Consider the following 8,903-nt stretch of genomic DNA (forward strand, 5'->3'; position numbering starts at 1 on the left):
CCTCCCAAGTGTTGGGATTAAGGATTAAAGGCACATTTTCATGATTTTAATGCCAATATCACATCTAACAAAATTAACAAACTATATTGTGCATAACCCAGGTTATTGTCAGATTTTTATGAGTTATTTTTTCAGTTTTTTAGTGTGTACATGTATGTGCATATGTCACAGTATACATGGGAAGGTTAAGAACAATTTTTGGGAGTGGGTTCTATCTTTTTTCCATGTGGGTTCCAGGGACTGAGCTCAGATCATCGGGGTTGGCAGCAAGGACCTTTGTCCAATGAGCCCTCGTGCTGGCCCCTTCACTGTCTACTGCTAAACAACCAGGACCAGCCCCAGCTTTGTTACGGCTCTGACAAAAGGACAGCTGCAACTGTAGACACACGGCCACCCAGTTCTCTTAACTAAAAATTAAGCTCAAAACCAAATATTTACAGAGCACTTTTCCCACATGTATGGTAAGGCTGTTTGTCTGAAAACAATGGAAGCTTAACTGATAGGAACAACCACAGAGACTTCATTGGCTCTTAAAACCAGGAAACCAGGAGCTTACCTGGTGGCACAGGCCTGTACTCAGGAAGGTGAGGCAGGAGGATGGACGAGAGCTCAGTGACGGACTGTACTAGAGTGTACCCCGTCTCAGTATTTTTAAAATAACAGAGGGACAAGAGAGATGGCTCAGCAGAAAAAAGCATGCTCTGCCCTCCCAGAGAACCAGATTCAGTTCCTAGCACACATGCAGCTAGCTCACAACTGCTGCAGCTCCAGCTCCGAGGCCTGCGTGTCACGTGTCGTCCTCTGTGGGCGCCTGCACTCTTGTGCACATGCCCATGCAGACACACACATACTCATAGTTTTTAAAACTGAACTTTAAAAAGTCATATTGGATGCATTAATAAATTATTCCCTCACTAACGTCATGCCATAAAACAGTATGTTCTCTAGTAATCTGCTGTGTATTGATAGGTAGGGATGTCAGAGCTAACCCCTTTGTTTCTTTTCTTTTGTCTTTTCTTTTTTTCCATCTGAAATCTTTATTGGGGAAACCGGTTATGCGACAACAGACACCCAATAGCACAAAGAACACATACAGGGCCCACAGATTTCTCCAGCTTAGAAAGAACAGGCAGGCAGCACGAAGGAGCCTGGGACTCTGTGGTCAGAGAGTTGGGTCTGAAGTTACCGTGACTACTCCAGGCTGTCTAGCTCCACAAACTAGCCACGGTGGCACAAGTCTGTAATCCCAGCAACTAGGAAGTGGAGGCAGGAAGATGAGGAATTCAAAGCTAGCCTCGGCTACACTGTAAGCTATGATGCCCCCCACAGAAGGATGCTCCAGGCCCAGGTGCACCCTGCAGACTGCTCTGGAATAGCAGGAGGAAAGAGGGGGAGAAGGGCAAGCTGACGGTATGACACTCAACCAAGCATACTCAGACACCGACTCTGTTCTGCGGACCACAAATGGAGGAAAAGCTCACTTGATGCCATCGAGCCAGGTGACAAACTCATAGGCACTGCTGGTAGGAGCATGACATTGTACGTAGGACTCCGGAGCGCAGTCCACTGTGTTGAACACCACAAGGCTGTACTGGGTTCCACCATGGTCTCCACCGAAGTCCGTCTCCGCAGGCGGTCCCCCGTTGAAGTACTCGATGGCGGGCAGCAGGTAGTGCTTGCGGAGTTCCTCGAAGTACGGCCCCAGGTTTGCTGTGCCCTCGATCACAAACACCACGTTGGCCACGAGGTCCCCGGCCTGAGCCGGGCCCTCGAACCCGGGGACCATGCCCCGCGCCGCCACCGCCAGCGCCGTCCTCTTTTTTTTTTTTTTTTAAGATTTATTTATTTATTATGTATACAGTGTTCTGTCTGTCTGTGTGCTTGAGGGCCAGAAGAGGGCACCAGATCTCATTCCAGATAGCTGTGAGCCACCATGTGGTTGCTGGGAAATGAACTCAGGACCTCTGGAAGAACAATCAATGCTCTTAACCTCTGAGCCATCTCTCCAGCCCCACCCCTTTGTTTCTAATGTAGTAATTCTCACTTTGCATGGCCAAATGAAGAACACTCACGACAGAACGGTTCTTAGCGCCACCTGGCACCCAGGAATGCTAAAAACAGGCTCCCCCTCCCTACACACATTCTTTACTATGGAAAATTGGTATTTCCCCTTCATGTCCCAAATCTCTCTGGTTAACTACCCCACTTGCCCTGGTGTGTAGTATGGAGCACCGAATCCAGAGCCTTGCGCGTGCTCCCTAAGCCTTTGCTCTGTGGACATGTTGGCAGTGCTACTGTCAAGTCCTGCCGTTTAGGAGAAAATGGCTCGCCCTCAAGATTCCCAGTTGAGTATGTGACCAGTCCTGGCTAATCAATGTACCCTGGCAAACTGACCGCAGTGATTAGCTCAGGATGACATGTACTGCACATGAGATCTTTAAGAGCCCCAGTCAAGATTTATCTTTTTTTTTTTTTTTTTTAGTAAATTTTATTAAATTATAAAAGTTTCCATTTCCGCCCCCCCTCCCAACACCCTCCCACTCCTCCCACTCCCCCCCTCCTTCCCCTCCGTCCCCCAGGGCAGTCAGGGTTTCCTGCCCTGTGGGAAGCTCCAGCTCCCTCCCCCTCCCTCCAGGTCCAGGAAGGCGAGCGTCCAAACAGACTGGATCCCCAAAATCCAGCATATGCAGAGGAAACAGGTCCCAGTGTCATAGTCAATGGCTTTTCAGAAAGACCCCGGGCCAGCCACAGTCAGAGAATCTGGCCAAATTCCGAGAATCTGGCTAGATCACGTCCTCGTTCAGTCCCAGTCCGACTGGCCCTGGTAAATTCTCATCAGATCCGTTCCCTTGTATCAGTGGGTGATAGCATCCCTCGCAGCACCGATTTCGTCCCTCATGTTCCTCCTCCTTCCGCTCCCCCTCCGGACCTCGGGGGGCTCAATCCGTTGCTCCAATGTGGGCCTCCGACTGCATAGCCGTCCTTCGCCAGACGAAGGATCACTCCGAAGGCCCTCTGGATAGAACAAGATTTATCTTGAAAGTATAGAGAGTCGCTGTTCTGGGGGTTACTGGCGTGGCCTTCTGGATGATGTTGAAATACAGGGCCTTTGGAATTCGGACTTGAACTGGAATTTCCTCTTCACCATTGATCAAATGACCTTTCTTTTTCCCTTTTAAACATCTATTTATTTTATATTTTATGTGTGTGTGTGTTTGCCTATGTGTATGTTAAGTGTCCCAGATGTGCACAGTGCACGTCAGATCTCCTGGACCTGGAGGTACAAATGTTGGTGAGCCACCATGTGTGTGCTGGGAACTGAACCCAGATCCTTTACAAGAGTAGCAAGTGCTCTTAACTACTGAGCCATCTCTCCAGACTCCTTTTGAAAATTTCTTAATCTCTGAGATGTGGCTTCCTTGCTTAGAAACAAAATCAAAATCCTTACTTTATAGGTTGCTGTCAGTTTCCAATGAAATAACATGTATGAGCGTTAAATGCTGAGCTTGGTATGTGTGAATCATTCTATATGCGTTGCCTGCCAGACATGGTTCACACCAGCCTATGCCCACAGCACTAATGTGTGTGCTTATGAATCTACCTTTTCACTGTCAGTGCGTGTACAAATGAAGTATCTCTGGTGGGGGAGGGGGCGTAGCCTGGGGTTTGATGAGGAAAACTTTTTCAGACATTTGATCCCACTGACAGAAAATACAGTGCAGCTTCTGGCCAATGGGGCATAGTCCCTACCTATCCCTGGTGCAGAAAGACCTGAACTATTGGGCAAGCATGCATGGGAGGTGATTTGTGCTAGGCCTGCCTTCTGCCAGGCAGGACGACGTTGTTTGTCAAGGGGTGGAAAACCTAGCCAGTCCGTTACAGGATAGTGCTAATTCTCTGGACTGAGAATTTATAAGGTTGTGGTCTCTTTTAACAGAAGTAGACAAACTTTTTCCTGAGTGGATCAAGATAGTAAAAAGTCTACAGAGCATAGGGTGATAGATGATTTGGATCTTAAATGTCCCCCGAATTGCCATCCATTCAAGCTTGGTCACCAGCCTGTGGCACTCTGAAGAGACGGTGGACCTTGTCGGAGGTAGACTCTATTGGAAGAATGGGTGACGTGGAGGCGCACACTGGACGCGATGTTGGCTTCCCCGTCCTCTTCTTGCTGTGTAAGCAGAGCCCAGAAGGAGACACTGAACCTTTAAATCCCACCAGATTCAGGCTCTGAAGAAATGGGCAGGACACGAGCAGAATATTTACCAAAATGTGACAAGAACGGCCCCATCCTTGATCTTCACTGGCTCCTGCTCCCCTCTGGAGCCCCATGAACCAGGCCTCTGTTGTCCTCCTTTCCAGATTCCTGCAGACATGACCTGTTAAACTCTGCCTGCAGGATTCAGAGGGTTTTCTAGCCCTGCATGCCAAACACTTCCGCATTTCTCCATCAAACCAGTTCCAGAGCCAAGCACGACACGGCTGCATTTGTCATGGCAACAGCTCCACTTCTCAATATTCTTTGTACTGTTTTCCCGATTGCCATGATAAACCACCTCCAAAGGTATCTTTAAGGAAGAAGGGGTTTATTTAGGCTTACAGTTTGAGGGCACAGCCCACGGGAGCAGGGAGTCATGGAAGCACACTCTTTAATCTCAGTGCTTAAGAGGCAGAGGCAGACAAATCTCTGAATTAGAAGCTAACCTTGTCTACATAGTGAGTTCCAGGCCAGTCAGTGCTATGGAGTGAAACCCTGTTTCAAAAATAACAATAACTGGGGAGTGGTGGTGCACACCTTTAATCCCAGCAGTTGGGGGGCAGAGGCAGGCAGAACTCTAAATCTGAGGCCAGTGTGGTCTACAAAGCAAGTTTCAGGACAGCCAGGGTTGTACAAAGAAACCCTGTCTCAAAAACAAAACCAAGCAAACAAGTAATACAAAAACTTAAAGAAGCACATAACCATAACGGAACTGGAGAAATGGCTCAGCAGTTAAAAGGACTTGCTGCTCTTGCAGAGGACCCAGATTTGGTTACCAGCACCCACACGGCAGCTCACAACCATCCATAATTCTAGTTCCATATGATCAGATGCCCTCTTATCTTTCAGTGGCCCACAGAGGAGCTCGACTCCTGGTGGTATCGGGATTGGCACAGGGTTGGTTCTGGGCTTTGGGTGGCTGTCTCACTAAATAAATACCTATCTTTTCTCAGCTACCTACACAGCTTTCTACTTGGCTGAATCCTTTACCCACCCCACCCTGCACTGCCCAGTCTCTATTGTACTAATTGAGTATCACATAATGGGTTGACATCAGCTTCTTCAGGCATGTGACAACAGATGATGGTTTAGAATGTGTTTGTGTTACTTTCACAGCGGGAGTTGTCTCTTTGGGCAGCCATTACACAATTCATTCTACCCATGAGGAAGAAAGTGTTAAGAGTAGAAATATTTTTTAATACTAGTGATGTGGAATTGGCCACTAGTTTCTGGACCTTCCATGACATAAGTCTTTGTCCAAGTGACAAATTCTGAAGTGTTCTCGTGTATACTCTGAGGTAGACATTGTTACAGATCCCCATTTTATGGGTTTGATTCTATTATGAATGATGTCACAGTTTTCTATATTTAAAATTGTACTTAGGTACAAAAGCAAATAATCACTACTTGTTTGAGAAGTCAAGTATTTCGGCATGAGAGCCTTGATGGTTAAAAAAAAATGATAAAAAATGGCTGGTGTCCAGCACTGTAGGATGACATTCATTTTAAAGGTATTTGAGAGCCAGGCATGATGGTACAGGAGATTAGTCCCAGGGTGAAGTGATGGAGTGGAGGAATCACTTAAATCCAGGGATTGGGGATCAGCAAAACCCCATCTGGAGAAAAAATTTCGAGCCTAGAATCCATAATCCCAGCACTAGGAAAGCAAAGGCACGGGGATTTTCCTGAGTTCAAAACCAGCATGGGCTACCTTTATAGTTCCAAGGCAGCCACAGGACATAAAAAGAAGAAACATGGCTTGTTCTGTCTGCAATCGTCCTGTAATGAAGGGCTGTATTGTTCTTCTAGAATTTGTTTTCAGGTTATTATTTAAGATCCTCCATATCTAAAATTTAGTTTAAAAAGAGCACGAAGTACTTCCATCAGTAAATATTTATTTACACTCTACTTTGTACCAATATTCTGTGCACTAGGAACTTTTGTGTTTGGTTCTGCAGACTCAATCTAGTGCCTTACTCATCCAAAGCCACGTGCTCTGCCACTGAGTTCCATGCCCAGCCCTAGAAACTTTAGTCTGGCTCGCAAGCATTTATACCTCCAGTCCCAGGAGAACTGACACCCTCTTCTGGCTTCTGCACAGGCACCAGCCACACAGAACACAGTAGATGTGCAGCAGAAACATACACATACAAAATAAAACAATGGTTTAAAAAAAATAAAGAAGAGCAGGTTCTCTTTCCCATCTTACAAGATGGCAGGTGAGGAAGCCGGGAAGCTACACACAGGGACTAGAAACTTGGAGTCACAGCTGGTATTCACGGCGTGGTTCAACAGAATAACCCTACAGTGGCGAAGCCCACGAACAGTCTCCATCAGCGTTCTCTACAGGAAAAGAATTGATAGCGTGAAAGTAATTGTGGATTGGCTTGCAGGATAGGAATTGAAGAGGTCAGTGAGGGCCAACAACACAGTAGCTCCTCGGTCCAGAAAGATGGTTACTTCAGCCGTCTCAGTCTGGCACTGGAAGCCTGCAGGATTAATTCCTGCACATCTGAGTTCAGGTGTCACGTAAGGATGGCAGCAGCCAGGTCAGCAGTGGGCCAGGCACAACCCACTTTGCAAGAGCCAGTGCAGATGGACAGGAAATGCTGGTTTTCTTCTGCCTGCTCTGGGGAAGGCCGGCCTTGAAACACACTTCTTAGTTACTTAAGACACCATCATGTGAACGATTCGGATTCACCAACACAATGGGAAGTTCACCGAGGGACACTGTTTTGGTGACATTCGAGAGGCCCTGCACCAGAGGAAGGTGCAGCTAACTAACTGCTGCTAACTTCAAAGTTGAAAATTAACTTGTTTTTGCTACTGTCACAAAACCAGTTGGTGATAACAATGGTGGTGCCTAGGGTTAAGTCTTGCAAAATATTATCCTAAGATGTGCCAAGAAAACAAGTGTTGAGTTATGGGGAAAATCCCCTTTAGTCAGTATGAGGAAGCAGCATTTTGGCATTGTTACTGAACTTGGTGGTTACAACTTGTGCCCCAGGTCTGGCCACTCATTCTCAATAAACCAATAAAAAGAGCCAAATTAATAGTGGAAAGTAGAAAAAGATCTATTTATTCAACGTGGCCACATTGGGAAATGGGACTGTTAATTTCACTGGTTGAGAATAAGACAAAAAGCAAGCTTTAAATACTGACCACATTGATGAACTCTCTGGCCAGGTCCATCTCTGGTTTTCCAGAAAATGGCACCAAGTCACGTTTTGCAGGGGCTTAAAAAGGCCAAACCCTTAGTTCACTGCATTTCCCATGAGGTCCAATCAGAGGTAAGCAGACAGCCTGATGTACTTCCTGCTTGCCAGGACACCTCCCACCTATGTTCAATCAAGAGGAAGTGTATATTCTGACATATTTTCTGCTCACTTGTGATCAAACCCACCTCCAGTGCAGATGGGGGCCAAACCAACTTGTTTAGGGGAGTGAGAACAGGCAGCTTATCTCCCATAAACAATAGCCTCCAGAAAGTATCTGTCCTTGGACGAAGAAGCATTTGCTTCCTGGATCTCTTAGGCATAGTTAATAAAACTTACAGTTTAACTTTGGCTCTCCCACAGGACAAGAGATTCCACAAACTCAAGCCCATCTTCAGTGTCCTCAAGTGAAATCAAAGTTTATTAAATAGAGAGCCAAGGATATTGCACACCTAAGCAGTTCAGTCAAGGTGTGGTTCCTCCCACTACAGACCCAAGGTTGTCTGGGCTTCAGTCTCATCACAAATCCCTATGGATACAACGATTCCTACTTCACAAATGGGCTGTGGAAACCATGACAGGAAGGTGAGCTCCTTTACATAGAGAAAAAAACATAAAGGTACAGCGGTAAAAGGTTAATCAGGTCCAAATCTTATCTGTTCCTAGTTCCAGGGCTCCTTATTGACCCATTTGGTTCTAACAAATGATACTTATCTTCACAAATTGGTCTACGTTTCTCACCAAGAATTTGATACCTTATTGTGTATTATTAGATTTTCTTTGGTATTTTTTTTTATTGTTTTCAACAAAATTACTTGTTGAGACACGAGCTGCGCAGTCTGCAGGACAGAGAGTGGAGAGGGTTTCCTGGTTCTTCACAGCCAGGGAGCAGATGTGTTCCTGAGCTGGTGCAATCCACAGACCTACAGCACACACACAACAATCCAACTTAAGGGAGGAGGGGAAAGTGCTGGCCCAAAATTCAAAAGGAATTGTTGAAAGGTAAGAAACTGGACCCAGGCCAGGAGTGGTGGTGCACATCTTTAATCCCAATTCTTGGGAGGCTGGGGCAAAACTACCCTGAATTCTTCAAGGGCAGGCAAGGAAACAATATCAAAACTCAAAACAAATACTCTTCAAGTGTCTAGAGGTCTCAAAAACAAGGTGTTATACCAATCGGAGCCAACAGGAGCCTATGCAGAGGATACGGAATTCTGAAACATGAAAAGGGGCAGTAGGTAAAATACTTCTTCTGATACATAACAGCCAATTAAAGCACATGGGAATTAAAGCACATTTATTAGTCAGCAGGGAAATAAAATTCAAACTGCTTTATATTCACTAGGATGACTGTAACCAAAGTTATCTGCTGCCAAGGCTCTGGGGACGTGGATCACACTGCACTCTCTCCTTGCACTGCTGGTAGGGTA

Source organism: Myodes glareolus, chromosome 22, assembly GCF_982192425.1.
Source record: "Myodes glareolus chromosome 22, mMyoGla1.1, whole genome shotgun sequence".
Taxonomy (NCBI): domain Eukaryota; kingdom Metazoa; phylum Chordata; class Mammalia; order Rodentia; family Cricetidae; genus Myodes; species Myodes glareolus.